The 15,517-nt window shown below is 36.2% G+C and overlaps 1 protein-coding gene across 5 annotated transcripts in view; it reads left to right on the top strand.

The window, feature by feature from the left end:
- The window catches only part of FNBP1L (formin binding protein 1 like), a 99,875-nt gene that overhangs the window by 14,022 nt on the left and 70,336 nt on the right, over window positions 1-15,517 (top strand). The gene's annotated exons all lie outside the window — the stretch shown is intronic.

Genomic DNA, 15,517 nt, shown 5'->3' with positions numbered 1-15,517 from the left:
TTAAAGCCAGTACCCATTAGGGGTAACTATTTCTCTCTTGCCCTCAACCTCAGCTTTAGAAAACCACTAATCTACTCCCTTTCACTAAGCATTTGCTTATTCTGGACATTTAATATGGATGGAATCATATAATATATGGTCATTTGTAACTGGAATTTTTCAGTAAACATAATGTTTTTAAGGCTTACCTATGTTATAGCATGTATCATTGAAATTCACCTTCTTCATTACTCAGTAATATTCCGTTACATGCATATACCACAGTTTATTAACGTGTTCATCAGTTTATGGACATGGGGGTTGTTTCTGCTTTTGGCTATTATGAATAATGCTGCTATGAACACTGGTGGAAAAGTTTGTGTGTGGACATAAGTTTTTATTTCTCTTGGGCATATACTTAGTGGAATTGCTGGGTCATATGTAACTCTGTGTTTGACTGTTTGAGGAACTCTCAAACTGTGCATTTTACATTCCCACCAGCAAAATAGGAGGATTCTGATTTCTTCACATCCTTGTCAAAACTTCATATCATCTGACTTTTTGATTATAGCCATCATAGTGGCTATGAAGTGATATCTCATTGCGTTTTGATTTGCATTTACTTTATTGACAAATGATGTTGAGCATCTTTTCATGTGCATTTATATATCTTCTTTGGAGAAATATCTTTCAGTTTCAGTTATTGTTCATCTTAATTTGCTGTGGTTGTATGTATTAGTAAAATATAAATAAAAACCAGTGTTGATGGCAGTGGTGCTGTATTAAGAAAAAAAATTTAATTGCAATGCTAAGAAGATACTGTATTTATATTTGATATTTCTCGTTGAACTTGTCAGCCACTCTTTCAGACTAAGAGATGTTTGATTTTGGCATTTAATTTGAGAAACTTAAAATCCAAGTGTAAATGTTAAGCCATGCTCTCTTTTTTGTTTAGGAAACTTTTCAGCTAAGTGGCACTCCACTTGGCTTTCTTCCCTTAGCTCTGACCATGATGGTGGCACTTGTCATTTTCAAGTAGAAACCTTGTGTTGTTTGATCTCAGTAGCTTCAGCTATGAAAGGCTAGGAAAGGTGGAGTCTAGGAGATATTTAAAAATAATGAAAACTTCAGGGGTGCCTGGGTGGCTCAGTCGTTAAGCGTCTGCCTTTGGCTCAGGGCGTGATCCCAGGAATCAGGGATCCCTGCTCCGCTGGGAGCCTGCTTCTTCCTCTCCCACTCCCCCTGCTTGTGTTTTCTCTCTTGCTGGCTGTCTCTCTCTCTGTCAAATAAATAAAATCTTAAAAAAAAAAGTAATGAAAACTTCAATATAATTCATACATGACCTTTTGAATTTTTAATTTTAACTGCAGAATTTAGTTAATGTCTGGAACTAAGATAACTTTGTTCTTCAGATCTGTTCTAAAAAGACTAATGGCAATATTCCTTTTTAGTGATGCGAGGTAATAAATGCTTCAGTAGTGTTTATTTACTTTTTACTTATTCTATTGTAGATAGAATGTTAGTTGTTAACTGAAGTCACATTTTTGTTATTTTTAGTATTTTGACTATATTAGCTAGGTCTAATACCAAGGTATGTGGGTTTTTTTCTTTCCTTTTTTCTTTTCCTCTATCCTAATTATTTCTTGGTTAGGTAAAATGTTGATCTGTTTCTGCATGCAACTTCTGATTGTCCAGAGGATATTGTTTATTTTGTGGATTACATACCCTTGAACAACAACAGCTCCTCTCTAGTTTCACTCAGCTTTTGATTATTTGGCCGGTTTGGCTTGAGATTCTGATTCATTAAATTGTGGGGGTGTTGGTTGGTCAGCCATCTGGAGTTTTATAAAACTTTGCTGGAGATTGTGGTTCCTACCCCTGGCTGAGAAACATTGTTGTTAATTAGCTGACCTTAAAACTAACTGGGTGACCATTAGAATCCTCTTGGGAATTTAAAGGCAGTAACAATAAAACAAACTCCCAAGCTCTACTCTCACCTCCTTGATCAGAATCTGATACATCTTTCACCATTAAAAGCGACCAGAGCTCCCTGGAGAAATAGCTAATTCCGGAGGTAGGGCAGGGAAAGTACAAGATGAGCCTGAACTATCTTGTTCTACAGGTAAGGAGATGCTCAAAGAATGGTGAGGACATGTCAAACAGATGCCAGCTTGAAGGGGCTCCCACTGGCCAAATGTGGGATAGTTTAAGCATCAAAATAATGACGTTATGAATGATAATCCATGGAATAAAATAGGAACCCATGAGTCCATACTGACAAAAATAAATAAATAAATTGAATGTTTGATAAAAAAGGTAATTCATAGTTTCACAGTTAATCACAAAGGGAAAAAGAGTACTTTACAGTGGTGAGGCTTGGTAGTTATCACCTTAAGTGATCAGTTAGCATCACCAGTAATGGGACTAATTGAAGTCATGTGCCACCTGACGGAAGGCAATGAGGAGACTGCATCATTTCCTGCCAAAGATGCTTAATCTGAATCATGGGGAAAGATCAAAAAACTCAAAATTAATGGTCATTATACAAAATAACTGGCTTGAAACTTTGAAAAGTGTCAAGGTCATTAAAGATAAGGAAAGACTGGGGAACTGTTAAAGATTGAAGGACACTAAAGAAACATGACAGTATTGTCACCTATCATTCTAGGCCTGGTCCTATTGTTTTAAAGGACATTGTTGGAACAATTGACAAAACTTGAATGAGGTCTGAGAATTAGATGGCAGTATTGCATCATTGTTAGTTTTCTGGCTTTGATGGTTATATTTTCATGAAGGAGAATTTCCATGTTTGTAGAAAATACGTAGTAAAGAATTTGAGGGTGAGGATAAAAAAGTAAATGGGAGGTGCGAGAAGTAGAAACAGCAAGTATGCAAACAGCTCTTTGGAGGAATTTGCTAAGAAAGGAAACATAAAATGGGACTAGGTGGGGTAGTGGAGTAAGGGACTTTCTTGTTTTTTGTTTTTTTTTTTAACGGGTGATATTAATGGGATGTATGTTTATGAATAGGAAAGATCTAGAGGATTGAGGAATTGATAATGTGGAAGAGGGTACAATTTTAGAATGTACTTAAGTAAGAAATGGCATGGGGTCAGTGCACAAATGAAGAAACTGACTTTAGGAGCGGGGACCAAAAGAGGAGAGAGAAGGTAGAGCGCAGGCTGATAGTTTAATAATGTGAAGATGAGGTAATTATAGATTGCTTCAATTTTCCTAGTGAAACTAGAATCTACATTACTGGTTAAAAATGAGGAAAGATGGCACTGGAGGTTTCATGAACAAGAGGAGGTGGCAAATTGTGAAGAGTGGGAGAGTGAACAGATCAGGAAAATGTAGTAGGATTAAAGGGCAATCCTGAAGGCCCTCCTTAGTTTTGTGGTCAAAAATTTAAAAGTGAGACCAAGTAATATGGATGGCTGTATTTCTCCAACTCTGTTCAGCTGACTCAATACAGGCCTATGGAGGAGTTAGACATTTGTATATAACCAGGGTTGGATTTTTTCAGAAGTACAACAAAGCAAGAGAAGGGGAAAGGAGTTGAGGATGCTTACAAGGAAATGATTATTGTGATAGACCGAATGAGACTACTTAACACTGACCCTCTCCGCCTTGATGTTTTATCGGAAGTGGGGACTTACTTTACATTGGCTTGCTTACCTGTAAGATTTATGAAAAGAGGTAAGTAGTTGGGTTCTCTCCAGCAGTAACTAACTGACTTCCTCCACAGTGCTCACATTTTACTGGCGTTTTTCGACAGTTCATGAGTCAGGCAAGATCCAATCTAGCAGATAGTTGCACAAAATGAGACTTTTATAGGCAGAAGGGAGCAGGAACAAGGAAGTTACACTAGTCAAAATAGCATATTGGTTATTGCAAGTTTACTTTCCTTTAGGGAATTGACAGGGGTCTATCAGGCAGATTATCTAATGTTGATCAAGTGATTCCTGATTGACCAGTTTAAGATTTCATATCTGGGAGAGCCAAAACTGTAATTAAGTCTCAGTTTGGTTATGTGGGACTTAGCATAAGTGAATCCATTTTGAGCTAGTTGTCTTGTTTTTAACATCCCTGTTGCCTTTATCTTGAGGCAGAAACATTAAATGGTGTATCTCTGGTTATATTACAATTTTGAAATCCTTGATTCTCAAATTCTATTTCTTTGTGCTAAAAATGTTTATCATGGAGACCAAACACCTCCCTTACTACTGGTTTTCAGTACTTACCACACATTTCCAATTCCAAGTTTTGGCTGCTGTCATCTTCTCTTTAACATCTGACCCAGAATCTCATCACCCTCATTTTCCATTCTTTAAAGATTAACTTAAAACTCTCTTGGCTTTGTCTCATTTATGTATCTTTTAAACCTGTGAGGGCTCATAAAGGGGACACCCTGCTTCTCTCATGTGTCCTTTGCACCCAGGTCACTTCAGAGCATTCCTGTTCTCTTATGTAGTTTTCGTATAATATCTCGGTTTCCAGTCTTAAGATTACCAGTGTATCTTCTAGAAGAAGCATAGACTAGGTTTCTCAAACCTGGCTGTATTGACATTTGAGCTAGATAATTTTTTGTTGAGGCAGAATAGGAGCTGTCCTCTGTACCAGAAGAGATTTAACAGCGTCCCTGGCCTCCACCCACAAGAAACCAGTAGCAATCCCCCTTCCCTCCTCTCACCGTTGGGACATCCAAAAATGTCTCCAGGGGCACCTGGTGGCTCAGTAGTTTAAGCATTGGACTCTTGATATCAGCTGAGGTCTTGATCTCAGGGTTGTGAGTTCAAGCCCCGTGTTGGGCTCCATGCTGGGTGTGGAGCCTACTTAAACAAACAAAAATGTCTCCAGATATTGTCAGATGTCGCCTGGGTGGGGAGGGGTCAGAATTGACCCTAGCTGAGAACCATATTGTGGACTGTTGAACTTTTTTTCTTTTTTTAAGTACCTTCATGCCCAGCGTGGAGCCCACTGTGGGGCTTGAACTCAGTTTGTCCATTTAGTTTTTGTAGTTTAAAAAACTCTGAATTTCTTCAAAGAAATTGCATATACAGGGATGCCTGGGTGGCTCAGTTGTGTAAGCATCCGACTCTTGGTTTTAGCTCAGGTCATGATCTTAGGGTTGTGAGATGGAGCCCCCACATTGCATCTGGCTCTGGGCTCAGCAGGGAGCCTGCTTCCCCTTTCTCTCCCTCTGCCCCTTCTCCTGGCTTGCATACTCTTTCTCTCAAATAAATAAATAAATAAATAAATAAATTTTAAAAAAGAAGTCAGAAAGGTCTGTAAAACTGGAGTCAGTACTTGTTCCAAATTAGTTGAAGCAATATATTGAACACTTACCATATATGTTTTACACATACTCATTTAATAAAAAACCCTATGAGGTAGGTATTATTATTATTCCCTACTTTATGGATAAGGAAAATGAGACACAGAGACTCAGTAGTTTGAGCAATGTGCAAGAGCCAGTAAGAGGTGGGATTGGGACTCAAATCCGGATGGTCTGGCTTCAGGACCTGAATTCTAGACTGCTCTGCTATTCTATGTCCTTACATATACTGCTGGTGGTAAATGTTCAATCTTGGGTTAACTTTCATCTGCCAACCAGGTCTCCCAAAATGAACTGGTATATACTGAAAAGCACATTAATGTAGATACCAGTTGAAGAAAAATGTTTGGAACGTAAACCTAATAAAAAAACTTAATGTTAACGGTGTTGCAGAGTCAAATATTAGGGCCTTAACAAAATTATAAACACTTTTGTTCTTTTCTACAACTCTTGATAACTAAGATCTGTGTATTAATTACTTTTGTTGTGAATGTTTTTTTCTGCAAGGAAAAGGTCCTTGTTCTGAACTCATGAATGTGATATATTAAACCTGTTAACCCTATCCTATTTTAAATTATGTACATTTTCCAGAATCTCAAAACCTTTTCCAAGTGTGGAAGAAAAATACAGTTTAAAAAAATGTCTTAAAGTAAAAATTGACTTTACTCAGCGCATATATATTGAACATTTACTATGCATGAACACTGTGTCAAGCACTTTGTTAGCTAATCCTTAGGGAGCTTAAAATCACAGGGTTTAAAACAAATGACATTTCCAAATCCCAAACTTGGAATTTGCTGAGATGGTAACTCTAAGTAACAATACTGTATGCCATGGACATCCCAGTGAAAAATCTGTATTTTTGTCTTAGTTTCTTCTTGGTTATTTTGCCTGTGTTGAGTACTTTAATCGGGCTGGAGAACTATGGCCCTACTAACCTTTCCTAGTTCCTGCCAACACTCTGGCTCCTGGCATATTATTGTTTTTAGTACACCTTACCCACTGAGGTAAGATAGATGTACTCTTCTTAGTATATCTGCCATATAAACATAACTGAACTCCAAGCACCACTTCCACTGATTTCACAAAGGCTTTCTTCCTGGAGCTTTTGTTGCCTGCATTAACCAGATTGGACATAACTGTTATGAAAAACTGCCTAAATTATACTCGTTTATGAGGCACTTGGCTGGCTCAGTTGATGGAGCATGTGTACCTTGATCTCTGGGTTGTAGGTTTGAGTCCCAAGTTGGGTTTTGAGATTACTTAAAAATAAATTTTTTTTTTCAATTTAAATTTTACTTACCATACAGTTCAGTATTCGTTTTCTGGAGTAAAAATAAAATCTTAAAAAAAATTGTACTTATTTATATATATTTTGGACCAATGTTCCCAAACCCAACAAAATTCCTGGGTACCTAACTCCAGAGATTGATTCAGTAGTTCTGGGGTTGAGTCCTAGGATTCATTATTTTTAAAACTCCCTAGGTGCTTCTTAACTAACGATCAATATTTGGGAATCTTTGCTTTGGACTGTTGATTCTGAAATGCTGGTCTCACAACAAACATTTCACAAATATTGCATAAAATGAGAAAAATACTACATGGTGATTTTTTAAAATATAAGTTGTTAATACTGATTTAAAGAACTGTCTTATTCTGAAATTATGTTTTTGGGGGGGGTTGTATTATTTCTTTTATAAAATGATGGTAAATGGAGGCAGTAATTTTTGAATTTTATTTTTTAAAGTAAAAATGTAAAACACACACAGGGTTGACAATCTTTTGTCATTTCCCAAATCTAATCTGAAATTGTAGTGGTCCATGAAATTCAAAAGTCCAGGAACCCCATGTCTTAGACTACTCAACTGCCTGGACAAGTAACAAACCCAGGCAGTTTTTCCAGGGGCCATTTCCCCCAGTTTGCCTTGGCTGTTCAGTCTTCCTGCTTTGCACTCCAGATAGCCTCAGAGCTATGCCCCTTTTTTTATAACTTGAAAACTTGGAAATGTCTCTACAGGGGGAACCTCATGTTAAGAAATTAAATATGAATAGGTCCTTACATTTTTAAATCGATAACAGTGATGATCATTAGACTGTGAAATAAATGAATTTTTAGTAATTAAAAAATTTAAATTTAAAAGTGGCAAAAATGCAATCAACTATATTCATAGAAAAGAGAGAGAGAGAATACTTTTATAGAGTTGACTGTTACCAAGAATTACATTATTAGGTTTAGGGCCCCAATCCAGACTAAGATTTGGATATTATATCTTTCAGCTTTTAGCAATTTTGTGAAGGAGAATGAACTTCCCAAGTCAGGCGGACACAAACATTACACAGAATTTAGCCATTCAGAAATTCCTGGGGAGTGCTGAGATTTATATAGCAATTTAGAAAACTCCCAGAAATAATATTTCTTCTTTATGGAAAGTTTAATTTTGACTCAGGTTTTCTTTATTTCATACAGTCACATTGACAGGAAAGATACTTGATGATTCATTCACATACTGAGGTTTGCTTTCCAAAAGACAGCCATTGAATCACACATCAAGGTTTGTAACTCTTCTAAATCTCTTTATTTCACACTTCCCTAAAGTACTGCAGTTCTTCACAGTTTATGATTTTACTCAACTCGGGACCATTTAGCAAGGGGAAATGTGTAAACCTCTATTAGCCACGTGCTCCATGCACATAATACCAGCCTGAGTCTAAATACAAATACAAATTATTAATGCTTTTGTCTTTCCTGCAGTGTCAAATGGAAAGACTCCCAACTTTGTACCCCTCACAAACCACTCAACCTCTGAGAACCCATTTCTCTCTATACAAAATATGGATAATAACACTGACTTCATAGGGTTGTGGGTGAGGATTAAATGAGATAATGCACATAAAGTTCCTCCATGCTTTGGGGGCATTGGAAAGTATATCCCTTCAAGTATCTTTATACATTCACACTCATCAACCCTGGGGGCCCTACAAGTTGGGTCTCTCAGGATCTTTTAATTCTAAGTCCTCCTAATTTAAAGAAGCAGCTTATTAAATCTCTAAAACAGGTTTCTACATAATAAAGTTTCCAGACTACATTTCACGTCTTCCAGTTAGCACAAGACCAAATAATGGTTTAAGGTAGAACTGTGGAAAAAAAATCGATGATCCTGATCACTTCTTCTGATGTGTGTTATTAATAATCTTAGCTGTGTTACAATAGAATCACTCCAAATAAATGCTACAGTAGAAGAAATACATAACCATTAAGTAGCTGAAGCTTCCCCTCTTTTGTTGCAGGTGTCTCTCCATATTGTAGAACAGACTTCTTAATTTTTGTATAAGCAGTTAGACAGGCCTCAGTTTAAATAGGCCTATATGAGAGATTTTGGCTAAAAATCTCAGTCACTTATTGAATACTACTCTCTGAATCTTTTAGTGAAAGCACACTTTAGATCCAGTCTTTAGCACTACCAGCCTGTCAATAGTCATTTGGTATTAATACTATCAGAAGGGAAGACAGTATTGGTGGCTGAAATGATTAAGAATTTTTAAGAGGAAAAATTCAGGAAACTAATGGCCATTAATTATGGGATAAAATAACAGTTCTCAAAAATGTTTAATCTATTAAGTCACACAAGCCTATAATTAATTGTTTTCTGTGCTTAAATGAAGGCATAGTAAAACCCAAGAGAAATTGAGATTCGAAACAGATTTTACCTTTAAGCTGGGAATACAACAAAAAGACTGCTGTCCATTTATAGTATCTTTTTAGCACTTTATTGTATTTTCCTTGCCACCTGTGAATAAACTGTCTAATTCTGAATAATATTGGTCATTTTCCTCAATCCTTTTCAGAAGTACAGAAATAAATTGAGAGAAAAAAAGGGGAAAGTATTTGTGTGTAAAATTTCTGTCTGTTCCATTTGAATACAGATCTATCAGAAAAACATAGTGCTAACCTGAAAATTTTTTGTTTGCCTTATTTCCACCTTTTCTTAGCTGCTAACCCTCTTTTAATTGTTACTCTAAATATATGATGTAATTTACATTAACAAGTACAAGTCATTCCTTTTCTGTTGACAGTCATTTTGCTGTAGACATTAAAGGCTTAGGTAAGAATTTTAACAGTCTCTCTTTAAACTTATCTCATAGATACAATACTTGTTAGTACATCTTCATGTGCAGTATAAGGTTTACTCCAGTGCTGTTTTAGGAGTAAAAAAAGGAGCAAATCTAAACAGGAAGTTTTTTAAAAAGTCCGAAGTCATGTATTACTCAGAGTACTATGCACAGAGATAGTATATGGAAATGAAAGCTAGTATTAGCTACCCCACCTGCTCACAGGCCAGTTTTTGAGGTTGAAGTAAGAATCCTATAGAATCAATATGAAAAGGGCAAGATGGCCATGTAAATTTAAAGTGGTATTAATAGTGCCTATTTTATGTTGACATGCAAGAGAATTCATTTACTTGGCCATTCCCTTTTACTCAGTGCCTACTACCAATAATATAATTTCATTACATACAGCATACAGGAAAGAATAAAGAATAGTTAAGTTATAATATATGTTTTCTGAATATTCCTGCTTTTGGATCTTAGAGACTCTTCTGAGTAGATTAATGTACAATACTTTTGTATCATACAAAAATTTAATATTAACAGTTATAATTTCTTGATTCTATGGATTAAGATTTTCCAATACCATTTATAAAATAAACCATAAAAGTTCAGTTTGGTCCAGTTCTGCTTCTTCCAAATATAATAGAGCACATATAGGTATAGCTAAATTATCTCAGTACTTAAACCATAATTATATGCTAAGAATAGTATGAGGTCACTCTTCAACGTTATTCCCATGAATATACCAACAACTAAGTGATTCTTCAGATTAGCTTAGGGCCAGGAAGCCCATTTGCTCTCTAAATAATAAGTGTAATCTTTGAGAGCACTAACTTAATTAAGAGTACTAATTTTTTTAAAAGATTGATTTATTTTATTTATATATTTCTTAAATACAATTATATATTTCTTAAATATTTCTTAAAGATTTTATTTATTAGAGAGAGAGCATGAGAGGGGGAGGGTCAGAGGGAGAAGCTGACTCCGCTGAGCTGGGAGCCCAACATGGGCCTTGATCCTGGGACTCCAGAGTCATCACCTGAGCTGAAGGCAGTCACTTAACCAACCAAGTCACCCAGGCACCCCATAATGATTTATTTATTTTAGAGAGAGGGGGTGAGGGCAAAGGGAGAGGGAGAGAGAATCTCAAGCAGACAATCTGCTGAGTGAGGTGCCCTACACGGAGCTTACAGGGGGCTTGATCTCATGACCCCAGATCATGACCTGAGCCGAAATCAAGAATCAGTCACTCGATGGACTGAGCCATCCAGGTTCCCCCTAAGTGTACTGATTTGAAGGAACGAAACAGGAACAACTAAGACATGTCTATCCTTAATTCAGCTGTTACTCAGCTCTGTTACCTTGGGCAAATAGCGTAGTCTTGGCTTCGGTTTTCTCATCGGTAGAGAGGCTGACCTTTGATATTCCTTCTAGACATATGATCTGTGATTAGATTTCATACTTAAATTGTGCTCACAATTTTAGATCTAAGAGTCTGAAATGGGGGAAAGGGAAAGAAGCTAGGATAAAAAGAAAAATGAGCTCCAGGGGAAGAAAGCCAAGAAATCAAAGAGAGATTATGCAAAGGGATGCTTAGTACTGTTCTAGAGAATGTTCATACTAAAAATTTGAGTGCATATACGTGGGGACTGGTTCTGCTCTTGACTCTGCCTTTTGTTAATTATGTTCTTTGGTCTCAGAGGAGAAAGTGTCTGCTCCAGGGGAATGATACTGTATATTATTGGTGTGAAGGTAGAGGAACGGTGGCAGGAAGTTGTCCAGGATAGTAAGTAGCAAGGACAAGGATGAAAGTTGGTGACCAGAGAATCTGAGCCAGGGCAAGAGTATAACATAAAACTAGATTTGAAATAGTTAATCCTATTCTGTGGTCTCAGCTTTACCCTTAAGTAACCACTGAGTGACCTGGGCTCAAGTTTGAGATTTGGGAAGCAGAGCAGTGCTAAACAAGAGGCTAATTTGAAGCAAGTGAAAATCAGTAGGATCCTCAAATTAAAAAGAAATATGAAATGAGGGACAGGTGGGAAGATGAATCATCAATATGGATGCTATGGTGTTGTCAGAAATTGTAGAATTAAGGAAGATGTTAGATAATTTACAGGTGTAGTCCTTGCTTCGAACATTGTTTCATAGAACAGATATGTTCTGATAGTATGTGAATTTATTTTGGATCAGTAGAATCATTGTAAAGGTATTTTAAAAATTCATTTTAAAGGTCTACAGAAAAGTTATCTTGTAATTTAAGTGTCTCGTAAATACAGCATTCATATGTTGAGTTTGCTTAAAGACCTAAAACCCCTATGTTGATGTATGTTTAGATATACGAATCTGACCACTAAAAATTAATCATCACTGCAGTATTTAATTGTATTATTCTGAGAATACTAGCCAGTGAAGTTAAAGAGAAGTTGTGATTATTTAATTAACTCTCCTTCCCACTAAGTATATTTTTGCTCACATTGTGTCCCTACTGCCAAGCTTAGCACTCTTTCACTTGTTGAATTAAATAAATGAATAATAATAGACACCATTGCCAAGCACCGTGTTGAATGCTTTATATCATTTATTGTTCTCACTTTGGAGTCCTGTAATTACACCAGTTTTACAGTTGTGGAACCTGAGGCTCAGAGGTCAAGAGCTACTAAATAATACTAGTCTAGGTGGGGGGCACCTGGGTGGCTCAGCCGGTTAAGCGTCTGACTTCAGCTCAGGTCATGATTTTGGGGTCTTGGGATCCAACCCTGTGTGGAGCCCCGCATTGGGCTCCTCAGTCATCCGGGAGCCTGCTTGTCCCTCTCCCTCTGCCCCCCCCCCCCCACTCGTGTGCACTTGCTCTCTCTGTCTCTCAAATCGGTAAAATCTTTTAAAAAAAAATACTAGTCTAGGTGGGAGATACAAAAATTATAGCTAGGGGCGCCTGGGTAGCTCAGTCGTTAAGCGTCTGCCTTCTGCTCAGGGCGTGATCCCGGCGTTATGGGATCGAGCCCCACGTCAGGCTCCTCCGCTGGAAGCCTGCTTCTTCCTCTCCCACTCCCCCTGCTTGTGTTCCCTTTCTCACTGGCTGTCTCTCTGTCAAATAAATAAATAAAATCTTAAAAAGAAAAAATTATAGCTAGATCCTGCACTTAGAGCTTGTAGTCTACTGAAAGTTGAATAAATTCTTTAAGTGAACACAGGAAACAGTAGTAGTCTCTTTGTGTATAGTTACTGAAGTATTGATGTTTGCTCTGATACATCATGTGCTATTTTATTTTTTTATTTTTTTTAATGATTTTTTATTATATTATGTTAGTCACCATACAGTACATCCTCGGTTTCCGACGTAAGGCTTGATGATTCATTAGTTGCGCATAACACCCAGTGCACCATGCAACATGTGCCCTCCCTACTACCCATCACCGGTCTATCCCATTCCCCCACCCATCGTGTGCTATTTTAAAGCATTGATGTGCCACTATTTCTGTTAGTATAAAACAGTTATTTTGGAATCTAAAATATCTGAATCATTTGCATCTTGAGATGTAACCAGGTAGTTATAGATGTACTCCACATTAGAACTTCAGATTAAGCAAAGTTCAGTCTTCTATAATTACATAATTTTCAAGAGAAAGACGAAAATAATTGATAAAGCGTAGCTCTGTAGCAAGGATAATTGTAATTTAATTCAGAGAATATGAGCATGAAAGTACTAAAAATGATGTATAGATAAATGTGTTGGAGACTCCATCTCTACATGATGAAACTAAAGGAGGTAAAGACCAATCTACAAATGTTTTTTTGAAGTAAAACCTAGAGCTTCTAACAGTAAAAACGATTTTAGTTCCTGTTAAAACAAAAGACAGTTCAAAAGATTTTCTTGAAAGCTATTCAAGAGATGAGGTTACTTGAAGATTAAAGCATCATAGGAAAATAGTGGTGGTAGCTTGTAGCTATCTCCTCACTGCTCTCTTCAGGCAGGAAGTGTATCAGCAGCTGGAAAATTTCATAAAAATATGCGCAACAAAAATTGCTGTTGGCTCTTTCAATGAAAGATTACTTTAAAAAAGTCAAATGAAATTTTATTTTCAGGTGTCATAATTAAGTGAATATCACTGTATATACTGTTGAGTTTATTTTAGAATATTTTTATTAAATATTCAAGGTTATGTTAAAAATAACCATGTGTGTTTTACATTCTGTTTTGTAGATGTATATTTATGAAAGTTGCCATTTTGTGATGTTTAGTGTTGTATTTATAAAAATGTATTTGTAGTCTATATTTAAATTTTTTTTAAAGATTTTATTTTAGAGAGGGCATGTGCATGCAGGGGAGAGAGGTAGAGGGAAAGAATCTCAAGCAGACAATGCACAGAACGGAACGTGGGCCTCGATTTCACCACCTTTACCCAACTGAGCTACCCAGGTGCTCCCATAGTCTATATTTTAAATGCTTTAGTTTCACTGATCTTTTTTTCACCTTTTTTTTTTTTTAAGGAGTTACTAAATGATGAACACTTCAAAATACTGGTATTAAACTAATGTTTCTATGGTAAATGAAGTAAATGCCAAAATAAATAAATATTGGTATTAAAATTAGTATTTTAGTATTAAGTAAATTCTGAAAATACTTTTGTAGTAGAAACTATGTATTCATTGCATTCATTCTTTTGCATGTGGGTATATTTTGCAATAAAAAGAAAAATATATAATTGAAAGAAATGTACTGCATAAGCTGTACCTTAGATTTGGGTATTCAGAGAAAAGAGAAATTTTGTGTATTGGTTATTTTATTTTTTCATTTCTTTTTTTTTTAAAGCTTATTATTATTATAATTTTTTTGTCATCTCTCTACCCAGTGTGGGGCTCAAACTCACGACCCTGAGATCAAGAGTCACATGCTCTTCTGAATTCGGTTATTTTAGAAGTATATAAAATAAGGGTTTTAAAATTTTGTCACTTTTCTGAAAATATTTTGGATCAGGCTTTGTATGTGCTCTGTTCTTTCGAAATTTGTAGCTTAAAAAAACCCTTCTAGTGTGACTTACCAAAGAATCACATCATTTGCTTCCTTTGTGCCCATCGTGTATTATTCTAATGGCCACTTTTAATTTTTAAAATTTTAATTCTGGTTTAATTAACATGCAGTGCTGTATTATTTTCAGGTATACAGTATAGTGATTTAGCAATTCTATACATTACTCAGTGCTCATCACGATAAGCTCATTATCAGGGAGCTTCACTTATTTCCCATATTCCCTCCACCTGTCTCCCCTCTGGTAACCATCAGTTCTCTTTATTAAAGAGTCTGGTTTTTTGTTTGTGTCTCTTTTTCTTTGTTCATTTGTTTTGTTTCTTAAATTCCACATAGAAGCGAAATCATATAGTATTTGTCTTTCACTGACTTACTTCATTTAGCATTATACCCTCTAGATCCATCCATGTTGTTGCAGATGGCAAAATTTCATTCTTTTTAAAAACTGAATAATACTCCATTTTGTGTGTGTGTATATACACCACATCTTCTTTATCCATTCATCTATCAATGGACAGTTGGGCTGCTTCCATAATTTGGCTATTGCAAATAATGCTGCAGTAAACATAAGGGTGCATATATCTTTTCAAATTAGTGTTTTTGTATTCTTTGGGTAAATACCCGAAGTAATATTACTGGGTCATACAGTAATTCTATTTTTAATTTTTTGAGGAACCTCCATATGGTTTTCCATAGTGGCTGTACAAGTTTGCATTCCCACCAGCAGTGCATGAGAATTCCTTTCGCACCATGTCCTCACCAACACTTGTTTTTCTTGTGTTTTGATTTTAGCCATTTTGGGAAGTGTGAGGTGATACCTCATTTGTGGCTATGATTTGCATTTATTTCCCTGATGATGAGTGCCATTGAGCATCTTTTCATGGGTCTCTTGGCCACCTGGACGTCTTCTTTGGAGAAATGCCTGTTTTTAATTGGATTATTTGATTTTTTGGTGTTGCGTAAGTTCTTCATGTATTTTGGATAATAACTCTTTGTCAGGTACATGATTTGCAGATATCTTCAGTTGGTTGCCTTTTAGTTTCCTTGATTGTTTCCTTCACT

Source organism: Ursus arctos, unplaced genomic scaffold (assembly GCF_023065955.2).
Source record: "Ursus arctos isolate Adak ecotype North America unplaced genomic scaffold, UrsArc2.0 scaffold_12, whole genome shotgun sequence".
In the NCBI taxonomy this organism is placed as follows: Eukaryota; Metazoa; Chordata; class Mammalia; order Carnivora; family Ursidae; genus Ursus; species Ursus arctos.
This window is presented reverse-complemented; position numbering and strand designations above follow the sequence as displayed.